General features: G+C 44.9%; 1 protein-coding gene across 2 annotated transcripts in view; it reads right to left on the bottom strand.

The window, feature by feature from the left end:
- The window catches only part of LOC123752340 (WD repeat-containing protein 87-like), a 112,153-nt gene that overhangs the window by 31,565 nt on the left and 63,015 nt on the right, over positions 1 to 17,573 (bottom strand). The gene's annotated exons all lie outside the window — the stretch shown is intronic.

Below are 17,573 nucleotides of genomic sequence, written 5' to 3'. Positions count from 1 at the left end.
GGAGTTGATATCACACCAAACCTGTCTCCTGAAGCCCACATAAAAAGAATAACGTCTGCGGCATATGCGAGGCTAGCTAACATCAGAACAGCGTTCAGGAACCTGTGTAAGGAATCATTCAGAATCTTGTACACCACATATGTAAGACCAATCCTGGAGTATGCGGCCCCAGCATGGAGCCCATACCTCATCAAGCACAAGACGAAGCTGGAAAAAGTACAATGGTATGCCACTAGACTAGTCTCAGAACTAAGAGGCATGAGTTACGAGGAAAGGCTGCGGGGAATGCACCTTACGACACTGGAAGACATTAGAGTAATCCTCAGGGGACTCGACCGGGTAAACAAGGATAAACTTTTCAACCTGGTGGGACGCAAACAAGGGGATACAGGTGAAAACTAAGTACCCACATGAGCCAGAGGGACGTTAGAAGGAACTTTTTCAGTGTCGGAGTAGTTAACGGATGGAATGCATTAGGCAGTGATGTAGTGGAGGCTGACTCCATACACAGTTTCAAATGTGGAAATGATAGAGCCCAGTAGGCTCAGGAATCAGTACACCAGTTGATTGACAGTTGAGAGGCGGGACCAAAGAGACAAAGCTCAACCTCCGCAAGCAGAAATAGGTGAGTACAAGTAGGTGAGTACACACACACACGCACACACATGTGTGCACACACAGCGAAGGAGTATAGAGCTGGATCATAGTATTTGACCTCTCGCAGTGTGTAGCTAGCAGGGTGCAACATAGCATAGTCATATCGCTAGCGATAGTGCGAAGAAACCAAAATGGTGCTAGTGGCATCACCGGTGCATATAAGTGTGGAGGACCGCGTGGAGCAACCTGACCTTACGGCCAGGTGGGATAACCCGCCGTGGAACTACCTGATTGTGTTTGTTGGGTGGTGACTGTGATCAGTGGTAAAGTAAATTGGTGAATTGTAACACAACGATACAGTGAATGACTTCAGAGCTTTGTGTAGATAGAGAAGAACCGCCATCATCAATCTACTAGCACTTAGTGAAGCACAAAGTGGAAGGTGACGACGGAGCACCATCAACCATACATCATCATTACTCATCTAGTTGTGTGAGCGGAAAGAAAGACTAGTATGTACCCCTCTCTGGTTTATTAATCAGGTGTACAGTGCGAGGTAAAATATTATCAAATTCTTGTTCAGGATAGCATATATATTTAAAAAATCTCAAAGTGGCTCATTTTGGGTAGAAGTTAACGCTTACGGGAACTCATGGCACACGCACACATGCACGCACGCACACGCACGCACGCACGCATGCACGCCCACGTATGTATGCACGCACACACAAAAAAGCACACACATATGCACACACAAATTCTGCTCAATTCTTCAGGTGTACGGAGGTAAAATATTACCAAATTCTTGTTCAGTATATCAGATACATTTAAAATATCAAAGTGGCTCAATTTGTGTAGCGGTTGACATTTTACGGTATCCCCTGAACCACACGCACGCACACACAAACGCACGCACGCACACGTACGTTTGCAAGCACACACGCACGCACACGCAAAAACAGACATATGCACACACGCACACGCACTCACTCACACATATGTCCAGTCAGGCTGGAAGGGATTAACACCTTTCGTGGAAAGGAGATAAAATCCTCACTCATAATCCACCCCCTCTCTTCCCTGCCATAATCTGCAGACAACACCACACCTCTTAACCCCCATCCCATGCGCACACATGCACACACACGTTCTCTCTCTCTCTCTCTCTCTCTCTCTCTCTCTCTCTCTCTCTCTCTCTCTCTCTCTCTCTCTCTCTCTCTCTCTCTCTCTCTCTCTCTCTCTCTCTCTCTCGACTCTCTCTCTCTCTCTCTCTCTCTCTCTCTCTCTCTCTCTCTCTCTCTCTCTCTCTCTCTCTCTCTCTCTCTCTCTCTCTCTCTCTCTCTCGACTCTCTCTCTCTCTCTCTCTCTCTTGCTCTCTCTCTCTTGTTCTCTCTCTCTTGCTCTCTCTTGCTCTCTCTCTCTCTCTTGCTCTCTTGCTCTCTCTAGCTCTCTCTCTCTTGCTCTCTCTCTCTCTTGCTCTCTCTATTGACAAGGGGCACAATGGCAGGAGGACGCAACAGGGACACAGGAAACAGCCAGAGTGACCAAACGAAAGAAATGTTAACCCAAGTTCTGGAGGAATTCAGAAGGGAGATGCATGAAATGACGATTACAATTAACAACCTGCAAAGTGAGCTGACATCAGCAAGGGAGGAGATCAAATCCCTCACAGAGATAAATAAAGAGACCGAGCATCAGATTATCATCCAAAGGGAAGGTGGGAATGTTACATTGGAAGGAAATGCCTCTGTACCTGAAACATTTGTGGACATACTGAAAAAGAGCTCAGAAGCAATGGCCACAGTGGGGGAGGTAGCCATGCAAGCTGCTACCTCACAGGAAGCAGCAAGGTGCACCACTCAGCTGCTGGAGAGAAAAAGATCAGTGGTAGTTGTAGGCATCAAAGAACATGAAGGATCCAACAGGCAAGAATGGAATAGCAAGGATAGAGAGGCAGTACATGGGCTACTGAAGGGGTTACAGATGGAAGGGGCTGAACAAAACATTGAGAAAGTTTTCAGGTTGGGCTGGTACAACAAGGACAAAAACCGACTTGTAAAGGTGGTGTTTACAAATGAAACCACGAAGGAGGATCTTCTCGAAAGGAAGAGTCGTCTGCAGCATGTGGAGGGATACAAAAAAGTATTCCTGCAGAGGGACAGGACAAAGGAGGAGAGAGCCAGGGCAGCAGAGGCAAGGAGGAAGCGCAGGGAGAGAGGAGCAAACCAGGAAATCACAGCCCCCAACACAACAGTCCTAGAGACAAAAGGGGAACCCAAGACCAGCATCCCAGCAACACCAGAGGGGAGGGCAACACCACTACCCCCCTCTGCATAGAAACCCTCCCTTCCCCTCACCCTACCTGCCCCCACCCAACCCTCCCTCCCCCCCACCCCATTCTGACCCTGTCACCCCTTCCCCATTCCCGTCATGTCCCCCCTCCCACCTTTCCCCCCCTGTCTCCCCTCCCCCTTCATCCCATACCCCCCCTATCCCTCCTCCCCCCTCACCCCATATCCTCCATGCCCCCCCTATCTCCTTAACCCACACCCTACCTGTCTCCCCTTCCCTTAAACCCCCACCCCCCACCCCAAAATCCTCTGAGACCCTGCAAACCACCTCACAGATCTTCTCACTCACGGAACAGCTTCCCACACCAGCAGAATGCTCGCCAAGAAAGAGACAAGAAAATGAAGAGAAGAAACTGAGCTTCAAGGCAATGTACACTAACATAGATGGGATTACAAATAAAACAAGTGAACTCGGAGAATGGGCACTAGAAGAAAACCCAGACATAATAGCACTCACAGAAACAAAGCTAACGAAAACTATAACAAACGCAGTGTTTCCACAGGGCTACTATGTAGTGAGGAAAGAGAGAGAAGAGAGAGGAGGAGGTGGTGTAGCTTTGCTACTAAGGGAAGGTTGGAGTTTCGAAGAGATGGTAATTCAGAACTGTGAAGGTTTTAGTGACTACATATCAGGCACCATGGCAACTGGAGGACAGAAAATTATAGTAGTAGTCATATATAACCCTCCACCGAATGACAGAAGACCCAGACAGGAATATGATAGAAACAATGTGGCCACCATCAATATAATAGAGAGAGCAGCTTCTGTGGCTAGCAGGAACGGATCCAGACTACTAATCATGGGAGACTTCAACCATGGGAAGATAGATTGGGGGAACAGAGACCCACATGGAGGCCCAGACACATAGAGAGCTAAGCTGCTGGATGTGGCATCAAGAAACTTTCTAAGTCAACACGTCAAGGGACCGACAAGAATGAGAGGAGGGGATGAACCAGCCTTACTTGATCTGATATTTACCCTAAATGAGTCGGATATAAGGGAAGTTATTAATTAAGTTGGAAGCCCCCTTGGGAATGAGTGATCATAGTGTACTGAGTTTTGAGTACCTGGTTGAGCTAGGAATTATCACCCCCAAAAAAGAACTGGGAAACAAGGGGCTGGCGTACCGAGAGGGAAACTATGAGGAGATGAATAAATTCCTATGGGATATACATTGTGACACAGAACTAGGAACCAAGTCCGTACAAGACATGATGGATTATGTCACCCAAAAATGTCAGGAGGCTGTAAGCAGGTTTGTCCCAGACCGACAGGAAAAAACAGAGAAGCAAAGGAAGAATCCGTGGTTTAATAGGGAATGTATGAAAGCAAAAGAGCTGAACAAAAGGGCATGGAGGAGCTTCCGTAATAACAGAACACCAGAAAGTAGAGCGAGATACCAGAGAACCAGGAACAAGTATGTTAGTGTGAGAAGAGCAGCTGAGAAAAGGTATGAAAATGATATAGCTAATAAAGCCAAGACCGAACCAAAGCTACTACACAGTCACATCAAGAGGAAGACAACAGTGAAGGAACAGGTGATGAAACTTAGTGTGGGCGAGGACAGGTACACAGAGAATGACAAAGAGGTGTGTGCAGAACTCAACAAAAGGTTCGAGGAGGTCTTTACAATAGAACAAGGAGAAGCCACGGCGCTAGGAGAGGTGGCAGCAAACCAGGTGACCTTGGAAAGGTTCGAAATTACAAGAGATGAGGTCAAGAAGCACCTATTCGAGCTGGATGTGAGAAAAGCTGTTGGGCCGGACGGAATCTCACCATGGGTATTGAAAGAGTGTGCAGGAGCACTTTGCTTGCCACTCTCCATAGTGTATAGTAGGTCACTGGAAACGGGAGACCTACCAGAAATATGGAAGACTGCTAATGTAGTACCAATATACAAAAAGGGTGACAGACAAGAGGCACTGAACTACAGGCCAGTGTCCTTAACTTGTATACCATACAAGGTGATAGAGAAGATTGTGAGAAAAAACCTAGTAACACATCTGGAGAGAAGAGACTTCGTGACAATCCATCAACATGGGTTCAGGGAGGGTAAATCTTGCCTTACAGGATTGATAGAATTCTACGATCAGGTGACAAAGATTAAGCAAGAAAGAGAAGGATGGGCGGGCTGCATTTTTTTGGACTGTCGGAAAGCCTTTGACACAGTACCCCATAAAAGGTTGATGCATAAGCTGGAGAAACAGGCAGGAGTAACTGGTAGGGCGCTCCAGTGGATAAGGGAGTACCTAAGCAATAGGAAGCAGAGAGTTACAGCGAGGAGTGAGACCTCAGAATGGCGTGAAGTCACCAGTAGAGTCCCACAGGGCTCTGTGCTTGGACCTATCCTGTTTCTGATATACGTAAATGATCACCCAGAGGGTATAGACTCATTCCTCTCAATGTTTGCTAACGACGCCAAAATTATGAGAAGGATTAAGCCAGAGGAGGACAGCTTGAGGCTTAAAGAAGACCTGGACAAGCTGCAGGAATGGTCGAACAAATGGCTGTTAGAGTTTAACCCAAGCAAATGTAATGTAATGAAGATAGGTGTAGGAAGCAGGAGACCAGATACAAGGTATCATTTGTGAGATGAGATACTTCAAGAGTCAGAGAGAGAGAAAGACCTGGGGGTTGATATCACGCCAGACCTGTCCCCTGAAGCTCATATCAAGAGGATAACATCAGGGCATATGCCAGGTTGGCTAACATAAGAACGGCATTCAGAAACTTGTGTAAAGAATCATTCAGAACTTTGTATACCACATGTCAGGCCAATCCTGGAGTATGCAGCCCCAGCATGGAGTCCATATCTAGTCAAGGATAAGACTAAACTGGAAAAGGTTCAAAGGTTTGCCACCAGACTAGTACCCGAGCTGAGGGGTATGAGCTACGAGGAGAGACTACGGGAATTAAACCTCACTTCGCTGGAAGACAGAAGAGTTAGGGGGGACATGATCACCACATTCAAGATTCTGAAGGGGATCGATAGGGTAGATAAAGACAGTCTATTTAACACAAGGGGAACACGCACAAGGGGACACAGGTGGAAACTGAGTGCCCAAATGAGCCACAGAGATATTAGAAAGAACTTTTTTAGTGTCAGAGTGGTTGACAAATGGAATGCATTAGGGGGTAATGTGGTGGAGGCTGACTGCATACACAGTTTCAAGTGTAGATATGACAGAGCCCGATAGGCTCAGGAATCTGTACACCTGTTGATTGACGGTTGAGAGGCGGGACCAAGAGCCAGAGCTCAACCCCCGCAAACACAACTAGGTGAGTACAACTAGGTGAGTACACACACACACACACACACACACACACACACACACACACACACACACACACACACACACACACACACACACACACACACACACACAATAATAAGGAAAGAGAGGGAAGGTTGGGGAGGAGGCGGAGTGGCCCTACTCATGAGAAGGGAATGGAGTTTTAAGGAGATGGCTATCCCGGGCTGTGAGGGGTTCAGAGACAATATGCAGGCACCATAACAATGGGAGGACCAAGAATAGTAGTAGCAGTAATATACAACTGTCCACCAAATGACAGGAGACCCAGTCAAGAGCATGAAAACAACAACAAGGCAGTTAACACTATAATTGAGAGGGCAGCCTCTGCTGCCTGTAGAAATAGATCCCACCTGCTCATCATGGGCGACTTCAATCACGGAAAGATTGACTGGGAGAACAAGGAACCGCATGGAGGCGAGGATACGTGGAGAGCCAAACTATTGGAGGTGGTGACAAGCAACTTTTTAACCCAGCATGTCGGAGAACCCACAAGGATGAGAGGCAATGACGAACCAGCGAGACTCGACCTAGTCTTCACTCTGAACGACTCCGACATAAGAGAAATCGGTTTTGAGGACCCAGTAGGAATGAGCGACCACAGTGTACTGGTGTTTGAGTACTTGATTGAAGAAGGGTTATTGAACTCGAGGAGGGATACCGAAACCAAAAGGTTAGCATACCGAAAGGGAAACTATGAGGGGATAAGAAAATTCCTAACAGATATAGCATGTGAAACAGAGCTCAGGGAAAAGACGGCCCAAGTTATGATGGATTACATCACGCAGAAGTGCAAGGACGCAGCAAACAAGTATGTCCCAGTCCAAAAGGAAAACAGAGAAATGAAGATGAGAAACCCATGGTTTAATCAGATGTAGGCTAGCTAAGCAGCAAAGTAAAAGGGCATGGAGAAACTATAGGAATAACAGGACACTGGAGAGCAGAGAAAGATACCAGAATGCCAGGAATGAATATGTCAGGATGAGAAGAGAGGCAGAAAGACAATACGAAAATGACATCGCAAGCAAGGCAAAGACTCAGCCTAAATTGTTGCATAGCCACATTAGGAGAAAAACAACAGTAAAGGAACAGGTTATGAGATTAAGGATAGGGGCGGAAGGATTCACTACAAATGACAAGGAAGTGTGTGAGGAATTGAATAAGAAATTCCAGGAGGTCTTCACCTTAGAGCAAGGAGAAATTCCAGAGGTAAGTGAGGGAATAGCTAACCAGGAACCACTGGAAGAGTTTGAGATTACCAGTGGGGAAGTAAGGAAGTGTTTACTAGAATTGGACGTGACGAAGGCTATAGGCCCAGATGGAATCTCCCCTTGGGTTCTAAAGGAAGGAGCAAGAGAACTGTGCCTACCACTCTCCATAGTGTATAACAAATCACTGGCAACAGGGGAACTGCCAGATATTTGGAAAGCAGCTAACGTAGTCCCGATATACAAGAAAGGGGATAGACAGGAGGCACTGAACTACAGGCCAGTGTCCCTAACCTGCATACCATGCAAGCTGATGGAGAAGATTGTGCGAAAAAAACTAGTGGAGCATCTGGAGCGAAGGAACTTTGTAACACAGCATCAACATGGGTTCAGGGATGGCAGGTCCTGCCTCATAGGGTTACTTGAATTCTACGACCAGGCAACAAAAATAAGGCAAGAAAGAGAAGGGTGGGCAGACTGCATATTTTTGGATTGTCAGAAAGCCTTTGATACAGTGCCACACAAGAGGCTAGTGCGAAAGTTGGAGATGCAGGCTGGAGTGAGAGGGAAGGTACTCCGGTGGATAGAGGAGTACCTAAGCAACAGGAGACAACGAGTCTGTGTGAGGGGTGAGGTCTCAGATTGGCGAGACGTCACAAGTGGAGTCCCGCAGGGGTCAGTCCTTGGACCGATACTGTTTCTGGTATATGTAAATGATCTCCCAGAGGGTATAGATTCGTTCCTCTCAATGTTTGCCGACGATGCAAAAATTATGAGGAGGATTGAAACAGAGGATGATAGTAGGAGGCTACAAGATGACCTGGATAGACTGAGTGAATGGTCCAACAAATGGCTGTTGAAGTTCAACCCGAGTAAATGCAAAGTAATGAAACTAGGCAGTGGAAACAGGAGGCCAGGCACAGGATACAGAATAGGAGATGAAGTACTTAATGAAACAGACAGAGAGAAAGATCTAGGAGTTGATATCACACCAAACCTGTCTCCTGAAGCCCACATAAAGAGAATAACGTCTGCGGCATATGCGAGGCTGGCTAACATCAGAACGGCGTTCAGGAACCTGTGTAAGGAATCATTCAGAATCTTGTACACCTTATATATAAGACCAATCCTGGAGTATGCGGCCCCAGCATGGAGCCCGTACCTTGTCAAGCACAAGACGAAGCTGGAAAAAGTCCAAAGGTATGCTACTAGACTAGTCCCAGAACTAAGAGGCATGAGTTATGAGGAAAGGCTGCGGGAAATGCACCTTACGACACTGGAAGACAGAAGAGTAAGGGGGGACATGATCACAACCTACAAAATCCTCAGGGGAATCGACCGGGTAAACAAGGATGAACTATTCAACACTGGTGGGACGCGAACAAGAGGACACAGGTGGAAGCTGAGTACCCAAATGAGCCACAGAGACGTTAGAAAGAACTTTTTCAGTGTCAGAGTAGTTAGTAAATGGAATGCATTAGGAAGTGATGTGGTGGAGGCTGACTCCATACACAGTTTCAAATGTAGATATGATAGAGCCCAATAGGCTCAGGAATCTGTACACCAGTTGATTGACGGTTGAGAGGCGGGACCAAAGAGCCAGAGCTCAACCCCCACAAGCACAATTAGGTGAGTACAATTAGGTGAGTACACACACACACACACACACACACACACACACACACACACACACACACACACACACACACACACACACACCAATGTGTGGTACACCAATGCTGATGGGGTATCTAATAAAGCAGAAGAGATAAAAGAAAGAGTGAGTGAAGCAGATCCTGACATAGTTGCAATTGTGGAAACTAAAATTAATGACATGATCTCAGATGCAATCTTTCCTGAAGGGTACCAGGTGATACGAAAAGAGAGGACACAGAGACAGGGAGGGGGAGTAGCACTCCTAATAAAGCGGAAATGGAAGTTTGAAGACCTGGGAAATCGAGTTACCAATGAGTGCACAAGCTTCATACATGGAACTCTGACAGTAGATGGGAGGAAGATTGTGATCATGGTAATCTACAATCCCCCACCAAACAGTAGAAGACCCAGGCAGGAGTATGATGACAACAACAAAGCATGTATAGATGAACTGCAGAAGGCAGCAACACTAGCCCACAGAATGAGAGCGAAGCTGCTGATCATGGGGGACCTAAATCATGGAGAGATAAATTGGGAATCAAGGAATCCCCATGGAGGGGATGAAACGTGGGGAGCAAAATTAGTAGATGTTATAGACAGGAATTTCCTGACACAACATGTGAAGGAAGACACAAGGGAAAGAGGAGGAGATGCACCGAGCCTATTAGACCTGATTTTCACCCAGAACGTAGAAGATATCGAGAATTTAGAGCATGAAATACCTCTAGGGGCCAGTGACCATTGTGTCCTAGTCTTTGACTACATGATGGAATTCAAAATTATGACCATGGGACAAGAGATCTGGGAAAGGAGAGCTGACTACAGGAAAGGGGACTATATGAGGATAAGGGACTATCTGGGTGAAGTGCAGTGGGAGGAAGAAATTAGAGGAAAAACAGTCCAAGATATGATGGACCTAGTCATACAGAAATGCCAGGAGGCCGAAGAGAGATTTATACCAACGGTAAAGGGAAAAAATAAGAAGGAATATAATAACCCATGGTTTAATAGACAGTGTCAGGAAGCAAAAATGGCCAGCAGGCGGGAGTGGAGGAAGTACAGAAGACAAAGAACAGAGGACAACAGAAGCAGATACAACAGAGCTAGGAACGATTACATTAACATAAGACGAACATCGGAAAGGGACTATGAGAACGATATTGCAATCAAAGCGAAAAAACAACCTAAGTTACTACACAGTCATATAAGAAGAAAAATGTCGGTGAACGACCAAGTGACAAGACTAAGGAAGACAGAGGGGGCATATACTGAAAGTGACAAGGAAATCTGCGAGGCACTGAATGCCAGTTTCCATGGAGTGTTCACTACCGAGCCTGAGCAGCTCCCATTGTTGGAAGGGGTTACCCTAGATGAAAGACTATCAGATATAGAGGTGACAGCAGAGGAGGTAATGAAACAGTTGACAACTCTAGATGCAACTAAAGCAGTTGGACCAGACAAAGTATCACCGTGGATACTAAAAGAAGCAGCACAGGCCCTCAGCGTGCCTCTGGCAATGATCTTTAATGAGTCACTTATGTCAGGAGAATTGCCCAGTTGCTGGAAGAAGGCAAATGTCGTGCCGATCTTCAAGAAAGGAGATAGGGAGGAGGCACTTAACTACAGACCTGTATCACTGACAAGCATCCCCTGTAAAATACTGGAAAGAATAATTAGGCTACGACTGGTTGCACACCTGGAGAACATTAGGTTTGTGAACAAACATCAACATGGGTTCTGGACAGGGAAATCGTGCCTAACAAACCTTCTGGAATTCTATGATAAAATAACGAGGATAAGACAGGACAGAGATGGTTGGGCAGACTGCATATTTCTGGACTGCCAAAAAGCCTTTGATACAGTACCGCACATGAGACTGCTGTTCAAGCTCGAGAGGCAGGCGGGGGTGGGGGGAAAGGTCCTAGAATGGATAAGGAACTACCTAACAGGAAGGAGCCAAAGAGTTACGGTAAGGGGCGAGAAGTCGGACTGGCGAACAGTAACAAGTGGAGTACCACAAGGATCGGTGCTGGGACCAATTCTATTTCTTGTATATGTTAACGACATGTTTACAGGCGTAGAGTCCTACATGTCGATGTTTGCGGATGATGCAAAGTTGATGAGAAGAGTTGTGACAGATGAGGATTGCAGGATCCTCCAAGAGGACCTGAACAGATTGCAGAGATGGTCAGAGAAATGGCTACTAGAATTCAACACGAGCAAATGTAAAGTTATGGAAATGGGACTAGGAGATAGGAAACCAAAGGGACAGTACACAATGAAGGGGAACAGCCTACCTGTAACGATGCGTGAAAGAGACCTGGGGGTGGACGTAACACCTAATCTATCTCCTGAGGCACATATTAATAGGATAACGACAGCAGCGTACTCTACACTGGCAAAAGTTAGAACATCATTCAGAAACCTAAGTAAGGAGGCATTTAGGGCGCTTTACACTGCCTACGTAAGGCCAGTCTTAGAGTATGCCGCCTCATCATGGAGTCCCCATCTGAAGAAGCATATAATGAAACTGGAAAAGGTTCAGAGGTTTGCAACGAGACTCGTCCCAGAGCTACGAGGGATGGGGTATGAAGAGCGCCTGAGGGAACTGTGCCTTACGACACTAGAAAGAAGAAGGGAGAGGGGGGACATGATAGGAACGTATAAGATACTCAGAGGAATTGACAGAGTGGACATAGACGAAATGTTCACACGGAATAGTAACAGAACGAGAGGACATGGATGGAAGCTTGAAACTCAGATGAGTCACAGAGATGTTAGGAAGTTTTCTTTTAGCGTGAGAGTAGTGGGAAAATGGAATGCACTTCAGGAACAGGTTGTGGAAGCAAATACTATTCATAATTTTAAAACCAGGTATGATAGGGAAATTGGACAGGAGTCATTGCTGTAAACAACCGATGCTCGAAAGGCGGGATCCAAGAGTCAATGCTCGATCCTGCAAGCACATATAGGTGAGTACATATAGGTGAGTACACACACACACACACACACACACACACACACACATACACACTCACACACACCCACATACACACACACACACACACACACACACACACCCACACACACACACACCCACACACACACACACACACACACACACACACACACACACACACACACACACACACACACACACACACACACACTCACACACACACACACACACACACACACACACACACACACACACACACACACACACACACACACACACACACACACACTCACACACACCCACATACACACACTTTTTTTTTTTTACTGCAAGCCGCGTGGCGTTGCAAAGTTTTGGCTGGTTGATATTTCGCAACATGATAATTGGCACGCCGATTTTCAATTGCAGTACGTGTGGTGATATCCCTGGCAGATCGAGTGATTTAAAAAATTCTGTTGGATCAATAACCGCTTCATCTGCTTCTTCAACAGTGTCGACGGACTTGCATGTGACTGCCTCGCTCTGAATGTTAGACTGAATAATATTGTTAAGTTCGTAGACGACTTTGTTCTTGGCCACAAGAATAGCTCGTTCACTCAGCCAATCGTCATTCATATAATTGGTTTGAATATTGGGAAATACTTTTTCAACTAATTCTTCTTTTGACGTCACTAAATTGTATTAGTTATGAGGCAATGAAATTCGTCCTGAGGTCAGATCTACCGGCACGTTTACGTTCCCAATTACCAAAAATTGTTGTGAGAATATCTCGGCTGATTTACCATTTTGCAGCTGGACACACATATTTGTGGTTAATTTAAATGTCTTTATGTGGCGCCACAAAGTAAAGTATTTCAGCCCAGCATTTATTTCGTCCGCTGGTGTCGATCGAGGAATTACAGGTAATGTTTGCCTGAAATCTGCAAACAATATTAATGCGGTCCCAAATGGTCTGATGTTTCCACGCAAATCTTGCAATGATCGATCAAGAGCCTCGATCGATTTTTTTGGGGCCATTATGCATTCATCCCAAACAATAAGTTTGCATTTCTGCAAATACTTTTCCTATGCCGGATGCTTTGGAAATGTTGCACGTGGGAGTTTCAATGAATTGCATGTTCAATGGCAATTTCAAAGCCGAAGTAGCAGTTCTTCCACCTGGTAGCAATGTCGCAGCTATTCCGAACGATGCAAGAGCTACGGTTAGACCATTTTGGGATCGAAATGTTGCCAGAATTAATCTAATTAGGAAGCTTTTACCAGTTCCTCCTGGCGCATCTAAGAAGATATCTCCAAGCACATTACTGACAGTTTGAATTATTTGACTGTAGATGCCTTTTCGCTCTAGCGTTAGATTAGGAATATTTGAGTGCACATACGACAACAGATCACCCGTGTTGTAACTTTGTTCACGACACAATTCTACATCGAACGAAGCAGTAGCAGATCGATTCGGTGATGGCATTTCTAATTGCTAGAAAACCTTGTTCACGATTTCTAAGCACAAATCTTCAATTATTATCAACGCTTCGTTGTACATTTTTGCTGTGAAATCCATGTTCATATTTTAATTTTCCTTGCATATTCGACGGACTGTTCGATACAAATACACTTCAGCCATGTGCGATTTATATTTCTCCCATAACTCTGTTGGAGATGAAGGAGAGTCGGTGGTCAATTTGATTACAAACAATGCACGAATTTGATTTGGATGTGACGTGTTGGACGCATATTAATGCATACATCCCAGTGTCAGTCGTTCTCCAATAAATTGAGAGCTTGATATACACTACGGGAAGTGGCATGTGTTGCACCGTTGACAAATCTCAATTGCTGGAAAGCCGTTGGACCGGTCACATTTACCAACAACATACGAAGAAAGAAGCATTGATCTTGATTGGGATGCACAATGTACAGTCTGCCTATCGTAGTTTATTTGAATATGCCAGGTCGTCCGTCGACTCGCTCTCCTCGTTTGCGTCGTTCATATGATTTTCTACTGGCATTCCACGTATAATATGTAGGCACTTCCGAATACAGCAGTATTTTCGCAAACGCGTCATTTTGACATAACGTGAAGAAAGCAGTTAACGTTGTAGCCGGTGGATTCATAGCTGTTTGTTGCACATTTGCAGCTGTGAAATTAACGTGTTGTCCATTTTCTTGTTTTCAAAACAAAAACAAAAAATATTAACAAAATTTCAATTCAAACGCAGATAAATCGACACAGCTCAATTTCACCACCAATTGCACTGAAAAATAAGAAGAAGTGTTAAAAAAACGAAATGAAAAACAATGAAAGAAACAAATAAACTATACTCACGAAATGAACGGTATGGTAAACAACGCAGCTCAATTCCAATGCAATGTCACATAAAATAATTAAATCAAAATGAAAATAAATCAAAATTTTATGAAAATTCAATATATCAATGCAATTGAAAACATTGAAATGGAATCGTAACATATTTTGCCTAGCGTGTGTTGCTCTTACATGCAACAGATGGCGCTGTTTTTCAAAAAAAGCATGTTTTTACCTGTCACAGGTGTGGCATTAAAATAGTAGATATATAAAAACATGCACATATTCGAATGGAACGTTGTGTCAAAGTTTCAAAGAAATCAGTGAAGAACTTTTGTAGATCACAGCATGTGTTGCTCTGACATCCAACAGAGGGCGCTTTTAAAAAAAAAAAAACATGTTTTTTCCTGTCACAGGTGAGGTATTTATATAGTAGGTATTTAAAAACACTCGCCTATTCGAATGCAACGTTGTGTAAAAATTTCAAAGAAATCGGTGAAGAGGTTTCGAAGATTTCCCTCACATGAAAAAAACTGTTATTTTTTAAATCATGTTTTTTTTCCGTCACAGACGTGACATCTATATAGTATGTATATAAATGGAACGTTGTGTGAAAATTTCAACGCAATCGGTGAAGAACTTACGGAGATTAGCGATTTTGAACAAATGAACATTTCCATTTTTATTTATATAGATTGATAGGATTGTATTATGTAAGATGGATATTTAATTTACAGTTACTTATATTCAGGGCATTTCATACCCCTGATGTGTTTTGTTTCCGTCTTCTCTGTCAGACGTAGGAATATCCTTGTTGCTCACAGAGCTGGAAAACTCTTGGGTTAATTATATAATATATAATATAGAGCTAGTTATTAGCTATTCTGAGAAATGTTAAAGTACCTAGTAATGAATGTCTGTGAAGACGTATATTTGGTGCTGTACGATCAGTTGAGTATCTCTCAAGGCAGCGATCTTGAGAGCGCTCCTGCTCGTTCTTCTCTGGCTGGCTGGTGCTCAGTGCGGTCACACACGACCATGTGGGTTCTGTTTATCCTCCTCCTCCTCTCTTTTCTCTCCGTAACCTGTGTATAAGCTAAGTACCTACTTCTTGTGTATAGTATTAAATGCCACCGAGTTCTAGGTTATTTAGTGGTGACTCCTTAAGCCAGGGTTTGAGCCCCACTTAAGAGGGGTGGTTTAAGGTGACCGACCACCTGTCTTATTTGCAAGTGCTACCTATATGTGTTTACAAGTGTCCCTTCAGGAAAAGTAGTCTTTACTCTAGTTGCAGTTTGTAAGTTTTGCATCCTGCCTATGTGGGTGCAAGGATTTTAACGTAAAGTAGAGTGGTAAAGTAATTGATTGTAGTTTTGTATATGGGGGTTATTAGAGGATTTAATAAATAAGGATAAAGTTTAGGAGGATCCTTTCATCCAGTTTGGAGTGGAGTAGGTGATTAACCGTAGACAACAGACTTTCACTTATTAATTGCTGGGATTGATCTTCCCTGGGGGCCGGGCGTACGTATTTCCAATATTTTAGGAATTTCTTGACTTTAGCTATTGGCCCTCACAGAACAACCACCTGCCCCTCATAACAGTAGTGTTGGAGGAGTGTTGGTGGTGGTAATGGTGGCAGTAGTGTTGGAGGAGTGTTGGTGATGGTAATGGTGGCAGGTAATGGTGTTGGAGGAGTGTGGGTGATGGTAATGGTGGCAGTAGTGTTGTAGGTGTAGTGATGGTAGTAATAGTGGCAGTAGTGTTGTAGGTGTAGTTGTGGCAGTAGTGTTGGAGGTGTAGTGATGGTAGTAATAGTGGCAGTAGTGTTGTAGGTGAAGTTGTGGCAGTAGTGTTGGAGGTGTAGTGATGGTAGTAATGGTGGCAGTAGTGTTGTAGGTGTAGTGGTGGTAGTAATAGTGGCAGTAGTGTTGTAGGTGTAGTTGTGGGAGTAGTGTTGGAGGTGTAGTGATGGTAGTAATAGTGGCAGTAGTGTTGTAGGTGTAGTTGTGGCAGTAGTGTTGGAGGTGTAGTGATGGTAGTAATGGTGGCAGTAGTGTTGTAGGTGTAGTGGTGGCAGTAGTGTTGGAGGTGTAGTGGTGGTAGTAGTGTTGGAGGTGTAGTGGTGGTAGTAATGGTGTCAGTAGTGTTGTAGGTGTAGTGATGGTAGTAATGGTGGCAGTGGTGTTGTAGGTGTAGTTGTGGCAGTAGTGTTGGAGGTGTAGTGATGGTAGTAATGGTGGCAGTAGTGTTGTAGGTGTAGTGGTGGCAGTAGTGTTGGAGGTGTAGTGGTGGTAGTAATGGTGGCAGTAGTGTTGGAGGTGTAGTGATGGTAGTAATGGTGGCAGTGGTGTTGTAGGTGTAGTTGTGGCAGTAGTGTTGGAGGTGTAGTGATGGTAGTAATGGTGGCAGTAGTGTTGTAGGTGTAGTGGTGGTAGTAATGGTGGCAGTAGTGTTGTAGGTGTAGTGGTGGCAGTAGTGTTGGAGGTGTAGTGGTGGTAGTAATGGTGGCAGTAGTGTTGGAGGTGTAGTGATGGTAGTAATGGTGGCAGTGGTGTTGTAGGTGTAGTTGTGGCAGTAGTGTTGGAGGTGTAGTGATGGTAGTAATGGTGGCAGTAGTGTTGGAGGTGTAGTGGTGGTAGTAATAGTGGCAGTAGTGTTGTAGGTGTAGTTGTGGCAGTAGTGTTGGAGGTGTAGTGATGGTAGTAATGGTGGCAGTAGTGTTGGAGGTGTAGTGATGGTAGTAATGGTGGCAGTAGTGTTGTAGGTGTAGTGGTGGCAGTAGTGTTGGAGGTGTAGTGGTGGTAGTAATGGTGGCAGTAGTGTTGTAGGTGTAGTGGTGGTAGTAATGGTGGCAGTAGTGTTGTAGGTGTAGTGGTGGTAGTAATGGTGGCAGTAGTGTTGTTGGTGTAGTTGTGGTAGTAATGGTGGCAGTAGTGTTGTTGGTGTAGTTGTGGTAGTAATGGTGGCAGTAGTGTTGTTGGTGTAGTGGTGGTAGTAATGGTGGCAGTAGTGTTGTAGGTGTAGTGTTGTAGGTGGCAGTAGTGTTGTAGGTGTAGTGGTGGCAGTAGTGTTGTAGGTGTAGTGGTGGTAGTAATGGTGGCAGTAGTGTTGTTGGTGTAGTTGTGGTAGTAATGGTGGCAGTAGTGTTGTTGGTGTAGTTGTGGTAGTAATGGTGGCAGTAGTGTT

Source organism: Procambarus clarkii, chromosome 59 (assembly GCF_040958095.1).
Source record: "Procambarus clarkii isolate CNS0578487 chromosome 59, FALCON_Pclarkii_2.0, whole genome shotgun sequence".
NCBI classification, from domain to species: domain Eukaryota; kingdom Metazoa; phylum Arthropoda; class Malacostraca; order Decapoda; family Cambaridae; genus Procambarus; species Procambarus clarkii.
Note: the sequence above shows the minus strand (reverse complement) of the source record. Positions and strands in the feature narration are given on the sequence as shown.